This window comes from Phascolarctos cinereus, unplaced genomic scaffold, assembly GCF_003287225.1.
Source record: "Phascolarctos cinereus isolate Bilbo 61053 unplaced genomic scaffold, phaCin_HiC Scaffold_2;HRSCAF=192, whole genome shotgun sequence".
Taxonomy (NCBI): domain Eukaryota; kingdom Metazoa; phylum Chordata; class Mammalia; order Diprotodontia; family Phascolarctidae; genus Phascolarctos; species Phascolarctos cinereus.
In genome coordinates this window covers 113,807,951-113,822,943 of record NW_027555625.1, presented here as the reverse complement: position 1 = coordinate 113,822,943, position 14,993 = coordinate 113,807,951, and the positions used below count along the sequence as shown (strand labels likewise).

Here is a 14,993-nt window from a genome sequence, read left to right as displayed (position 1 = left end):
TCTCACTTATTGAACTGTAAGCTCCTTGAGGGCAGAGACTGTCTTTTTACTTCTTTTTGTATCCCCAGAGCTTAGCACAATGCCTAGTACATAATAGGTGCTTAATAAATGTTTCTTGATTGATTGTACCCTAGGCAGCTGCCTACTTTTCCTACCTGTGGTCCTAGCCCTTGTTATATGGTTAGAGTAATTAGAAAAGCATCTTCCTTCCCCAAGTAAAACAGAATTCTGTTAACAATTCATTTCTCTCCCTCCACCTTCCCTGCCCCCATTGAAATTCCTTTTAAGTTTGAGATTTTTCATCATTAAAACCAAAGTGATTCCCACCCTCATTCAGCCAAGGATGCATATCCCCTGGGACAACTGTTAATCAATAAACATTTATTGAGCACCCCCTATGTGCCAAGCACAGTGCTAAGCTTCGAGAATATGAAGAATGGCAATTCCATTGGACCCTAGGAGAAGACTCCATTTGATCAGCAGGAACTGGGAGCAGAGGCTAATGGGACCCTCGGGCCCTCTCAAGAGGAGTAGCTACCCTTTGTGGGCTTATTTCTGCTAGGAAAACTTCCTTGCGGCACAAGAAACTGAAGCTTAGAGACTTGTATCAATGTGCTCTTTATCAATAGGAAAAAAGGTCAGGACCAGATGCAAAGGGCCAGTCCCCCATTTTCCCCGCTGCATTCTACTTGATGGAGTCCTGAGCTCTCCAGAAGTATAGCAATTTAGATACCCAGATTTTCCAAAATCTAAGAATGACCCCTTGTGTGGTCCTTCTCCTCAAGTGATGGCACAGATAAAACTGTCAATCAATCTACCACCAATAAACAAATAGGAATTGGCACGGCTTCTGTGCCAAGCATCTGCTAGGCACTATAACATATACATCAGTTCCTATCATTTCCCCAGTTTGAAACAAGGCCTCAAGCAGCAAAGCAAATATACCCACTGAGCTCCTTCTTGGTCCAATCTGGGGACTCTGCCTCCTGTTTTCTTGCACAAATGTAGATGCCAGCTCTTTAGCTAAATATTGCCATCCGTTCCCTATGGCACCCTGCCACAGACCAACTCAATGAAATTATGCCAACAGCTTATTTTAGGGTCCATTAACGCCTCTTTTCTTTTCCAAACAAGAAGCAGTGGATTGGCACACAAGTACCAGCAAATGAAGCTCAGACTAGAACTAACACCTTCAGACTCTGAGTCTAGGGCTCAGCTCTTTCCACTACCCTATGCTGCCTCTCTTAAAAAAAGAAAAAAGCTTGCTCCTCAATTAACCTAACCTAGTATTCATCTGATTCAACTAATTGAGTACTCCTCTGCTGCTCTGAAATGGAAAAATAATAACAAATGGAAAAATAAGAATAATTGCCTCATCTCTTTCAGCAACCAGGATTTAAATGACTTGCCCAGGGTCACATAGCTAGTAAGTGTCTGAGGCTGGCTTTGAACCCAGGTCCTCCTGACTCCAGGGCTGGTTGTGCTATCCACCATACTATTTAGCTGCCCATAGAGCCTCCTTTTAAAAGGTTACAGGGTCTGAGAAGTCATTCTCTCAAATAAGTTCTGTCCAATTTAAAAATGTATTTTCATAAAAATAACTGACTAAAACCCCCCAAATCCACAAAATCGGTTCACCTTTTCAAAAAGGAACAATAAGGAAATTAAGGCAAAGGCATATGTATAGCAAGTTTTTCAAAGATCTGAGTTGTGCTCAAGTTATTTTTCCCTCAAAGACTTTGTCATAGGATATATCAACAATACCTTCCAGAAGATGAAGGGGATAAGGATGAAACCTCCCTTTGCTCCATTTTTCTGTTTTTTTTATTTTATCCAACCTACATTTATTAAATAGCTACTACATGCAGAGCATCTAGATGCTAAATACTGGGGGGTACACAAAATTTAAACCAGACAGTATCTGCCCTAATAGAGTTTATAGTTTAGAGGGGAGACATTTTATATCTATATCTCTCTATGAGTATGTATATGTATATATATACATAAATGCATGCATATATGTGTATTTATACATATATACATCGTTTTATATATATATATACACACACACACACACATATACACACGCTTACACACACATAAATACACACAACACACTGTTATTAAGGGCAGAGGTGTCAAACCCATGTCCACAGGCTGCATGAAACTCATAACACTCCAGAGTGGAGCCTGAAGCAGATTAAAATGTAATTGGGAAATATTTAACAAAATAAATTAAAGTCCAATAAAACATAGAGAATATTAGTGTGTGGTTTCTTAATTCAACACATGCCCTGCAGGGATCCTTATGTATAATTTAGTGACCCCCCCCCTTTGCTATTTGAGTCTGACAGCACAGGAGTAGGGGTCCAGGGCACTGTGGGACTGGGAGGCAGAAAAGGGAGCTCCTTAGCCCAGGGAAGTTTTCCCACCACTGTGGGAAAACAAAGGGAGAAGCAGCTGAAGGTCATGGTATTCTTCTTGGGGTATTTCAAGAAAGAGGTTTATCTATAGTGGTTTGTCGGTATGTAGAGATTGGCCTATACACATAGGTAAGCAAACATTTGGTAAAAGTCAAGGCGCGGTCAAAGCGGTAAGACCAGTGGAATACATGAAGAGAAGGGACTGGAAGGTGTAGTATGTTTGTGGCAAATGTGGTATTCCTGCATCTCTCTCTTGTGTTGTTCTTGTGGTGTGTGATTGGGGAGGTAGGGGGTGGGAGGAGTGTTTGTGCCCACACACAGCAGGAACTAGAATTGGGGAAGTAGGTGATAAGGAAAGTTGTGGTCAGATCTGATGTGGTCCTGCTCATAAATTTCAAAGGGTTTTGGAATTGGAAGACCCTTGTGACCAGGGGCAACATAAATCATTTACCCTCTTCTTGCCTGGTTAAAATGAGGGTATTGGATATTTCTAGAGGAATATCTCTGAAAGAGAGTGACAGAAATAATCCAGCAATCTTACTTTATCTTAATTAAATTTGGTCCACGAAACGGGCAATCTTTAAAATATGAAGGCTGTTAACATTCGGTGTTTTCTTGCATGATGGAGTTTGGCACATGCCTACATCACCCAATATGAGGAACTTACTTCTTGGAGACAGGAGAATTGGGCACATTCATGGGCATTCTGCTTCAGCCTACTGTGTAGTTGGGAACACCCTTTTTCCATTGTCTGCATAGCTGGAACCCACTACTACTGGACTGGGACAGTCTCTGCCTTTCCTCCAGCATTCATGTCTTGGAGTCATTCACAGTAGGCAAAATAAGGCATAATGAAAGCCACTCCTCCCCCTAGTCTATGTGGCCCCAAAAAAGGGGTTGGGGTCTTGGTGTCTTTCCTTTGTCTATTTAATTTCTAGGTTCAGGTTGTCCCTGCCTCAGGATCTTGAGCCCTGGAGGTGTCAGAACCTAGAATTCCAGGCCAGTTGTTTTTGCCAGCCCAGGAGGGAAGCCCTGAGAAACCAAAGTTCTAGGAGCTAGCTCAAGGGTTGGGTAGTTTGAGCCTGGCGAGGCTAGTGCTATGTAGGAAATACATTAAGCTTCGAATATACTCTCTCTTCTCTCGTAAGAGACCAGTGTGGTAGAGGGGGAACTGTATGCTGCTATGGCGTTGGGGGAAAATGTTTACACATTTGTTCTTGCTATATCTTTGAAGTAAATATTACTTTGTAAAAGCTAATTGGATTGCAAAGTGGTTAAATGGTATTGGTGAGTGTGGGGGAGCACAATTGGTGCTAAAATTAGGGAGCACAGCTGATAGATGCTTGGGCCTATGGCTAAGAAGAGAGACCCTCCCAACCCCTTGAGGGTGGTGGAGAACCCTGCGAGAAGAGTGTAATGTAACACGACAATATTAATAGCTAGCTAACATTTATAAAGCACTTTGCTGAGCTTTTTCACGAATACTATCTCATTTTATCTTCTCAATAACCGTGCAAGGCAGGTGCTACCATTATTTCCATTTTTGCAGAGGAGGAAACTGAGGCAGACAGAGATTAAGTGGCTTTTCCCAGAGTCACACAGTTAGTAAGTGCTTGAGGCTGGATTTGAACTCAGGTCATCTTGAGGAAAAGTTCAGCATTCTATCTACTCTGCCACTTCTCCACCAATCAATTAATGAAAATTTATTAAGAACCTATTATGTACCAGGCACTGTGCTAAGGCTGAAGCTACATAATGAGGCAAAAAATAATCTCTACCCTCAAGAGTTCATTCAGAATAATACTAATCCTTCAGGTGCTGGAAAGGAGCAGGAAGGGGTAATATCTATTGCCCTTGAGTTGTAATCTCTAAAAAGGGTTTTGTGAAATATTTCACTTAAAATAAATTAAAAATAGAAGCATGGAAATAAAACAAAATAAAATGAGGAGGCCAGACAGGCAGCATGGCTAAGTGGGTAGAGTTCCGGATCCTCGAGTCAGAAATATCCTGCAGTAGTACTTCAGACAATTATTTGAGAACAAGGGGAAAGGAACAAACATTTTTAAGTGGCTATTATATGCCTGGAACTGTGCTAAGAACCTTATAAATATTATCTCATTTGAATCTCACAACAACCTGCAAAGTAGGGGTTATTATTAACCCCATTTTACAGTTGAGGACACTGAGGCAGACAGGATTAGTGACTATGACTCACTGAAATATATTCAATTCAAGAAGAAGGTAGAGTTGCCAGTATGGCTTCCTGAGGGCTGAGACAGTATTTTTGTCTTTCTTGGTATCCCCAGCCATTAGTACACTGCCTGGCACATAGAAGGCACTTAATAGGTGCTCTTTCATTAACTGATGGACTGACTACACTCCATAAAGATGTCTTCTGGAAAGCCAAAGCAGGGGTTGAGGTCCTCTCCCCACTGGTAGTCATCCTCTCCAATACAGAAACTCCCCTTCTGCCAATCAGCCCCAACCAATTGACCTAGGATCTTTGGACCTCCTGCACTGACCGACTTGCCTCCAAGGCTAATCCATTTCAGGATCGCCTTTGGTTAACTTGACTCAAAGAAGGAAACACAAAGCAGAGAAGCCAGCTGGTCTCTCAAAGGCCCAGTTTTAGCTTGCATAGCTGAGCAAATGTTCTGACTGCCATGTGAAGCTCAGCCCCACTCCTCACTCTGCTCATGGTCACTTGCTTTTAAAGATCCTCTGAGTCTGTGGCATTCCTGCTCACTGGCCACTAAGGGAACTACTGTGTCATCCCCAAATGCTCAACAGCACTGAGCTATTTCCCCAGAAGTGGCCAGTATATGAGTCTAGCACTCTAGAAATATATTCTGATCTATCACTATATTGCCACCTCAAATTTTCCAGATTTGACCCCAGAGTTACATACATTAAAAAAAAATACATAACTGAAGTTGACCTTGCTTTTACTTTTGGCATAGCATCTATAAATAATAAATAGTATATAACAAGAAATGTTGTTGTTGTTCAGTTGATTCAGTTGTGTCTGACTCTTCATGACCCCATTTGGGGTTTTCTTGGCAAAGATACTGGAGGGGTTTGCCATTTCCTTCTCTAGTTCATTTTATAGATGAGGAAACTGAGGCAAACACAGTTAAGTGACTTAACCCAGGGTCACACAGCTACTAAGTACCTGAGGCCAGATTTATACTCAGGTCTTCCCGACTCCAGGCCCAAGGCTCTATCCAAATGACTACATCCATTTCCTAGACTCTGGAATTCCCAGACAGGCCAGAAGCTGTTTCTAATCCTGGAATTATAGGAAATGCATGTCCAGTTTTCTTTGAGTAGGCTAAGGGTTGTAGGTAATTTCAGCCAGTTAAAAACTCAGTGTTTAATTGATGGTTCCAGTAAGGTCACCATTCAGATGAAAATGCCAAAACTGTGGACACAAGACTTGTGACATGAGGGGACACAGACTCAGAGAAAAGCAGGGAACGAGATGTTACGTGATCTTCTTGGTCTGGGTTGTCCTGTTGTAGGCAGAGACCTCATACTGCCCCAACTGGGGCAGGTTCAGCCTCAGGGAGCAGGGAAGGAGGTGAATGTGCCCAGTGGTTTAATCCAGCAAGGACACTGCCCCCACCATACCCATCATCATTCCCCTTGATGTCAGTGCTCTCTGATACTTCCATGTCACTTCCTGGGACCAACTAACTTGGCCCAAATCCTAAGGGTCTATGCAACAGATGGAAGGCTTGGGCTGGAGCTGCCAGCCAAGGGCTATTACACGCAGATGAGGAAATTCAGACACAGGTCAAATGACTCACCTGAGGTAATATTGAAAATTAGGACCAGCACGGGAACTCTACCTCTCTACCATGCTGCCTCCCCCTACAATAACGCTGGTATCTGATTTCCCCACCTTTGTTCTATAGAAGGACACCCAGCAGACAGAACTCCTTCCTACTCAAAGCCTCAATTCTTTCCTAGCTCCCTCTTGCCTCCAGGATAAAATGCAAATTCCTCTGTTTGGTCCTTGAATGTCTGGCTCAATAGTCCTTTGGGATTGTCTTGGATCAATGCATTGCTGAGAATAGCTAAGTCATTCATCATTCTCCATCTTACAATATTGCTGTTACTGTGTACAACATTCTCCTGGTTCTGCTCATTTTACTTTGCATCAGTTCATGTAAGTCTTTCTATATTTTTATGAAATCATTCTGCTTACATTTCTTATAGACTGATTTTACAATTACCCCTGCTGCATGCATTCAGGAGGCAGCTAAAAGGCTCAGGGATAGAGCACTGGGCCTGGAGTCAGGAGGACCTGAGTTCAAATTTGGCCTCAGACACTTACTAGCTATATGACCCTGGGCAAGTCACTTAGCCTCTGTTTGCCTCAGTTTCCTCATGTGTAAAATGAGCTGAAGAAGGAAATGGCAGACCATCCCAGTATCTTTGCCAAGAAAATCCCACAGACAGTATGGTCCACGGGGTCACACAGAGTTGGACGTGACTGCACTCAAGGTTAAGGCCAAACTGGTTTCCTTGCTGTTCCCAGCTATGACATTCTGTCCACTCTTTTGAAACTCCCACTATGTTCCTTTTCTTAGACTGAAGCACTTTCCAATTCTAAGTTCATTTGTAGAAATGAGATATGCCGGACAGATCCTGAGTCCATTGAATTTAGATTTTAGGTAACCAACCCCATCCACTTACCATCTTATCATTTGATAACTCATTCACATTCTTTTTCTCCCCTCTTTTTCCCCGCTACTTGAAAGTAGCTTCCACTTCTAGTTTTCAAAAATACTCTTATTATGGATTTGTAATTTTAAAAAAAATTTTAACCATACAGCAATAACCCAGACAATCTCCACCAACAATAAGGGCAGGATCTGTTCTCTACAATCATTGATAAGGAGTGTTGGGTAAGCCACGTCCTACACATGAGGATAAATATAGTTTTAACATTTAGTGACTGCCTGTCCTTGTGCTGAGAGACTTAAGGAAGTGGCTTGTCAACCCACGTTCCAACAAGAAAATGCCTGTCTTGAGGTAACCTTTTGCTCATACAAACATGGGCAGAAGCCCCTCCCCTCATCCCCAGGGAGATTTCAAATCAGACATTCTCACTTCTCGTGTGAAAACAGACACGATTTTTCCTCATGCATTTTCATTTCTCATGCATTTTAATTCTCCAGTTTAATATCTAGGTAATTTTTACACCTAGTTGCCTAACTGAGTCAAGTTCTTCTGTCTCACCAAATTGTGCAGTTTCACTCCTGAAAGTGGTCCTACTGTGCTCAAATCTAGATACAGAGTGGGGATAAATGTGCCACTGCCCAAGGCCCAAACACTGTATGCAAGAGGCTGTAAAGCATTTCACCCCCCCCAAGGATATCAGCCCAATGATGCATTAAATTATCCTGATAATAGATCTGGCCACATCACTCCTCTGCTAAGGAAGCTTCTGTGGCTCTCTCTTACCTCTAGGATAAAATACAAACTGCTCTGTTTGGCATTTTCTTCTTTTTGCTCAGTCTTTTTTAAATCACGTCCTATTTTTGTGACCCCCTTTGGGGTTTTTGTGGTGAAGATACCAGAGTGGTTTGGCATTTCCTTCTCCAGCTCATATTGCAGATGAGGAAACTGAGACAAACAGAGTTAAGTGACCTCCTCAGGGTCACACAGCTAGTAAGGGTTGGAGGCCAGATTTGAACTCAGGTATTCCTGACTCCAGCAGGTGCTCTAAGGTATAGCGTATTAAAGTACAGAGTGTAGGTATAGAATAGGTGGACTCCACCTAGTTGCCCCTCCAGGCACCTAGTAGTCACTTAATTGATGTTTGTTGAATAGAAAAAAATTGAATCTGGGAATTGACTACCTGTGTGACACTGATTTATCCTCTCTGGGGCTGTTTCTTCATCTTGAGCTCATCTCTTGCCTCTGCTTTCGCCCAGGCTGTCCCTCATGCCTCTTTGTGTCAGAATCCTTAACTTTCTGTAGGGCTCACCTCAGGTGCCATAACTGTTGAGAAGCATTTCCCAATCTGGCCTGTTAGCGTTTGCTGGCTGAGGCCGTTTCTAGGCTTTTGGCTTTAATGGAGGCACTATGGTAGAATGGATAAGGCACTTGCCTGGGAGTCAGAAGGACCTGCGTTCAAATGTTACCTCAGATACTTACTAAGCTGTATGACCCTAGGCAAGTCATTTAACTTCTCTTTACCTCAGTGGCCTCTAAGGCCCCTTTCAGTTCTAAATCTATGCATCTTCTCCTATTATCTTCCCTTAGATTGTAAGCTCTTGAAGGCAGGGACTGTCTTTTGCCTCTTTTTGTATCCTCAGCACTTAGCACAGTGCCTGGCACATAATAAGTGCTGAATAAATGTTTGTTGATTGATCTGTCGTATTTACATATCATCAGTGTAGATGTTGTACCCCCAGCCTGCCCCTCAGTAGCATTTAAGCTTCCTGAGGTCCAGGACTGATTTTCTTCTTGTTCTTCTATTCTCCACACTGAGGATAGTTCTTTGATGCTTAATAAATGTTTTCTGAATTGAATGGAATGGAATTTATGAAGTAAGGAGATTGGACAGAAGTATTTCTAAGGTTCCTACTAATAATGAGGTCCTATGATTCTCTGACTAAATCATCCTGCCTTTTTACAGGGATTTTCTTCAAGGTTCCTTCACAAGCTCATTTTCTTCTACTGTCCTATGTTGTGCTATTTAATTCAGATCAACAAATATTTCCTCCCTTCCACTCAGGGAGGTCCATGACTAATGGAGACACAGCCCTGCCTGGTCTTCTGCTTCTGACTGAAACCTCTCTCCGTGCCTGAGGATTCCTCACCCTGGAACATCCACCATTCTCTGCAGCCTTCTAACGTGGAAGCTTCCCCCATTATGGCAAGCCCTTTCTCCCTTCTCCCACCGGAGACTTCCTTTTGGGGCCTGTATTTTGGCGAGGGGTTCAAGCCAGCAAACCTTCATTCCCCCACCAGCTATACTTCTAACTTTTCACACTTCATCATCCCATTGGGACCTCCCTTGCCTTACCTACTCTATACCTCAAAAGCTCTCTACATCTCTGCTATCCTCACCTCCTTTGCTCTTGTTCCCAAACTGGTACCTTCACACACTCATCCCCCTCACGCCCTTTCCAGCTCCCTTTTGTGTATTATCTCCTCAAGAGCAGGGCCATTCTTTCTTTTTGCTTTTATCTGTATCCCCAGTGCTTAGCACAGTTCCTGGTACACAGTAGGTACTTAATGAATGTTTGTTGCCTCGCTTTGCCTTTTCCCACTCGTCCAAACCCAAACGACACGAGTCCAGTGTCTTCTGCTTTCTCTTCTCCATCCTTCCATTCTCTCCATCAGGGGATAATAGAATGAGCAAAACCGAGTCTTCAATAAACGCTATTATCTCCCACACTTCATGAACCAAGGCCTAGGAATAGACTCTCTTTTGTCCTAGCAGGCCTCAGTCAATTGCTGCCCAAAGGTAAGGACATTATGCATACATGAATTAAGAGAGAAGAAGAGATGCTGGAAAAGATTGCATATGTCACTGGATTTAACTGGTAAGCTTTGGGAGAACAGTTCCTGTACAGTGTTAGCCATCAGAAGCCAAGTTTGTAAGAAGCTGAGAAGTGAATGGGTGGGTGGTACAGAGGTGGAGGCTCTCCTTTCCATTTCCCAACATTTAGCAGTTAATGTGGTAAATGTTACCCCAATAACCTGTAAAAGGTGAAAACAAAATTCAACACAAAACTCACATATATTCTAGTTAGATTTATTGAAGAATATGCATTATTACAAAGAAGAATTACAGCCAGATGGACCTCAAGTGGACATTAAAAGCTTACAGGGCAAATGCTACTCATAGTTACCTTGAGTATTTCCAGATGAAGTACTGGGCTCGTGGGGTATCTGGTCTAGGCATGGATACACAAAGGCATGTATAGGACAGGATGAGATTATAGTAGTCTGATTTGGCAGGAATAGGGTGTGAAAAGTCATGTAGAGTAAAACAAGGCTGGAAAGAGAATCTGAAGCCAAATTGGGGGTGGGGGGAGCAGGGTTCTTGGATCTTAAGTGAAAAAGTTTCTATTTTATTTGAGAATAATGGGATTTTTAAAAAAGCTAACGGGAAGCCATTGAAAATTTTTGTGAAGAATAGTTAAGTGACCAGGCTTGTATTAGTTTCAAATCACTACCTGCCTTTTGCTTCTGCAACCTATGTTAAATATCCTATGGGTTCCTTCCTGCCCTCTGTGAGGCAGAATTCTGGTAGGTGTCCTTGTCCAGTGATAGTACCTATGTCCCTCTCCTTCCCTTTCTGGTGGCCGCCCCAAGATGCAATTTCCCTACATTCCTGCCTGTTGCTGACTGAGGAGAGCAGTCTTCAAAATAATGAACTCATTGGAAAAGACAGAGAGGGGCCACTTCCTGAAGATTGGCTTTTTCATAAAGTTTAGTGTACAATTTAGTCCATTCCTGGCCAATAAATAGTGTTTACAAAAACTTCGCTGAGCCCCTTAGGTGTTTTTGATCAATTTCTACTATTGCAGGCCTCTCCTTTACCCTCCACTGTGGTAATTCTGGCATTTAACAAGCCAGAAGGGACAGAAATCTGAAGGCCTGGATTTTCACTCTTTTTCTCTCATGTACCCTTCTGTTAAACAGGGATTAATAGCATCACCCTATCCCAAGGCAACCGTCATGAGGATCAGCTAAGCTCCATAGGGCTATTGACAAGGGAACTTGAAGAATTCGGAAGGAGGCCTGGCCAGGATCTTGGGTGAGGGCAGCAACATTTGCTTAAAAATATTTTTATTGATATCTTTTGTGGCTTTAAAATACATTTTACTGAAATATTTTTACATTGCCTACATTTCCCTCTGTATCCCTCTCCCCCAAGAGCCATCTAATACAACTAATAATTATTTTTTAAAAATTTAGCAAAACCCATAAAACATAAAAAAAAATATTCTGATACAATACCTGTTGACCTCTCACCCCTGCAAAGCAGGGAGAAAGAAAAAGTAGGGGGAAGTATCTTCTCATAACTCTTTTTTGGGGCCAAGCCTGTTCTTCGTAATTTCGCAATATTCATTTTCTTTTTAAAAATAATTTTAATAGGTAATCTTTGTTTTTACATTACCTACATTTTCCTCTGTATCCTTCTTCCCCTTCCCAAAGAGCCATCTCTTATAATCAAGATTTTTTAAAGGAAGAGAAAAAATTCAGCAATATTGATCAACATGCAGAAATAATCTAACAATATATGCCATGTCCTATACCCATGGATCCCCTCTGCAAAGGAATGGAGACTATATCTTCTTGTGTCTTTTCTTTAGGGCCAAACTTGTTCTTGGTATTCAGTTTTGATTGTTCTGTTGTTATTCTGTCCGTTTATGTTGTTGCTGTCATTGCATATATTGACGCCTTGGCTCAGCTTAACCCCACTGCGCATCACTTCCTGTAGATCTTACCACTCTTCTCTGTATTCATCATCTGTTTAGCTATTCCCCAATATGTGGACATCTTTGCTTGCAATTCTCTGCTACAACTAAAAGTGTTGAGGGCAACAGCATTTTGATGTTCTGTGGTAACAGCTACAGGAGGTCCTGGAGCAAAGAATCGGCAATAGGACATAGCTATTCCAGCTCAGGCTTAGGTAAAACGGTTCTGCTTTTTTTTTTCTATTTTATTTTTGCACTGGTTCACCAAGTCCTAAAATCCACTATGGGAAGGAAGGTGAATTCTTTCCCTCTTTTCATTTCAGTATTTACCCTGGATTAAAGATGATGAGATGATTGAGTTCAGAGCAGAAAATCTAGAGAAGTTAGTTCATATCCAGCTGAAGAAAGTATGAGTCCATAGCCTGCAATTAGCCAGAGGTAAGTATCTACACAAGTCAGAAACATTGGCTCAAATCTGATAAGATGACATTTAACAGGGATAACTTGGGTTCCAAAAGATTGACTTCACAAGTCTAAGATGGAGGAGGCATGACAGGCCAGCAATTTGCCCCCAAAAAGAGGCAGGTTTTAGTGGATTGTAAGCTCAGTATGAGTCTTTTTTTTTTAAATTTTTAGGCAATTGGGGTTAAGTCACTTGCCCAGGGTCACACAGCTAGTAAGTGTCAAGTGTTTGGTCTGAGGTCAGATTTGAACTCCTGACTTCAGGGCCAGTGCCCTTTCCACTGCGCCACCTAGCTGCCCCAGTATGAGTCTTTATGTAATATAATTTTAGGTGATGGGTATCCAAATGGCGGAAGCAATGTTCCTCTGCCCTCATTGATCCTTGTTTAGATAATGGTGCCCAGCTCATTTTAGGAGCTGAGCTCATGCCATAAAAGAATAGGTCAGAAAAAATGGGAGATGTTGAGCTTGAAGAAGAAAAAACATAATAGCTGTGTTTGAGAATTTAAATGCTGTCATGCAGAAGAAAGACTACTAGACTCACTCTTCATGGCTCCATAAGTCAGAAGTAGGAGTAAATAGACAGAATATAGCAAAGGAAGCCTTAGGCTGGTTGTATTATTTAAGGAAATCCTCTGAAACAATTAGAGTCACCTAAAAGGATGCCTCAGGAGTTTTCCCTCTTGAGAGGTCTTCAAGTCAAGCCTCAGTGACCACTTATCAAGGACTTTGTAGAGAAGATTCTTTTCCAGACGTGGATTGGGCGAGATGCCTGACAATTCTGAGATGATGTGGTTCCGTGAAATGTTCTAGGTCTTCGGGTTCAGGCTCATAAATCAGAGTTAGGCTGTGTTAGAACCTACCTCCTCCTGCAGCCCAGCTGCTGCAGGCAATTTGAGATCTCTAGTCCTCCCAAAAGGGCAAGAACACTTCACAGAGGGGGTGGTCTAGGGTAGCGTCAAACAATATCAGCTCCAAGCTGCATTCAAAATTCTCTCCGTTCCTGCTGAGTTAGTGCAACGGATTTAGGAGCTGCACCTGGGATGGTGAAAAGGTGACATTTGGGGTTGCTATGGTAACTCCCCAGGCTGCAGCCCTGTTGTCTTTTTTAGTGCAGTGAAAGAATGGGGAGTGGGTTGGAACTGTTGGGGGAAAAGATGTTTGGGAGTGGGTTGTAGCCCCTGCAGGATGTACTTGGGCATCTAACTCTATGCAAGGAGGAGTGAAAATTGTATAATCTATAAAGCGCGCAAGTGAGGTAAAAAAAAATTCAGAGAGGAGACCTCAATTCAGTTAAACAACTGCTTACTAAGTACCTACTATGTGCAAGTCAAGGCAAGTTAATAAGGATTTATTAATCATCTACTATGTACATGGCAGGCACTGTGCTGAGCTCTGGAGATATTCAGACAGGTGGGAATTTGCTATAATTTGAAGCAACTCATCCCAATTTCAGCTTTTGAGAATGTGTACCTCACATATTTCATCCCCCACCATCCCTCACCTCAAACCAAAAACATTTATACTAATGCTTCAGTTTAATATATTGATAGGTTCATGATTTCATCAGCATGCTTACTCCCTCCATTAGCAAAGAGCATATGAATTCAACAGTGAGATGCCATGCTCAAAAAAAAGTTTGTCACCAAATTTCTGATCATGAGCCTTTTCTGACTTACCTAGGTTGATCATAGACAACAGATATTACCCATTGCCAGGCAAATATTTGAAGCCTTTGTAACTTGGTAAGACAATAAAAACATAGATTCTCATAACCAGAAGCAGGAATCCCTTAGCACCATCCCTGATAAGTGTTCATCAATCCATCAGTTAATATCTATTAAGCACCTACTATATGCTAAGTGAGCACTATGCTAAGTGCTAGGGATATCAAACACAGTCTCTGCCCTCCAGTTTCTGCATGAATTTCTCCAATGATGGGGGAACTTACTGTCCCTTAAGATGGCCCAGTTCTGCTTTTGAACAGTTCTAATCATTAGGAAGTGTTGTTCCCTTTCACAGAAATCTGACTCCCTGTAACTTTTATTCCTGGGTCTGCCTTTGAGGAAAAGCAGAGCATGTCTGGCTTCTCTCTATCACAGCCTTTCAAATATTTTCAAAGAATTATGTCTTTTCATGGAATCCTAGAATTTTGGAGATAAAAGATACTTGAAGACAGTAATCACATCCCCCCTTAATTCTTCTCCAGGCTGAACATCCCCTTGGGAAATCCAGAATGACTTCCATGGCAGCATGAGTCCTCAGAGTATAAAAAAGTATAGCATCTTTATTATTGCTTTTTAAAAGGCAGTATTAATAGCAATACTGCACCGATGCTTCCCTGTGTGATATCTCTTGGACACAGTTTCCACATTGGTAAAATCAGGGGGTTGGACTAGTTGACCTCTGATCTGATTATGCTATGACATTCATTAAGTGCTTACTATGTACAAGGCTCTGCAGGTACAAGAATGAGAGAATATATGTAAAGCTCTTAATGTTATAAAAACATTTGCTACTATTATTGTTTTTTAATATATACACAGTTTGGGTCTACAAATTAATGTTCTGGTAGATGCCATTGTCCTTCACCATGATGTTAAACTCATAGGGAGCAGTGATTATGCCTTTTCACTGGATTGCTACAAAACTCAGCACT

General features: G+C 41.9%; 1 long non-coding RNA gene across 1 annotated transcript in view; it reads right to left on the bottom strand.

The window, feature by feature from the left end:
* LOC110207521 (uncharacterized) overlaps positions 1 to 14,993 on the bottom strand; it is a 146,675-nt gene that overhangs the window by 13,838 nt on the left and 117,844 nt on the right. The gene's annotated exons all lie outside the window — the stretch shown is intronic.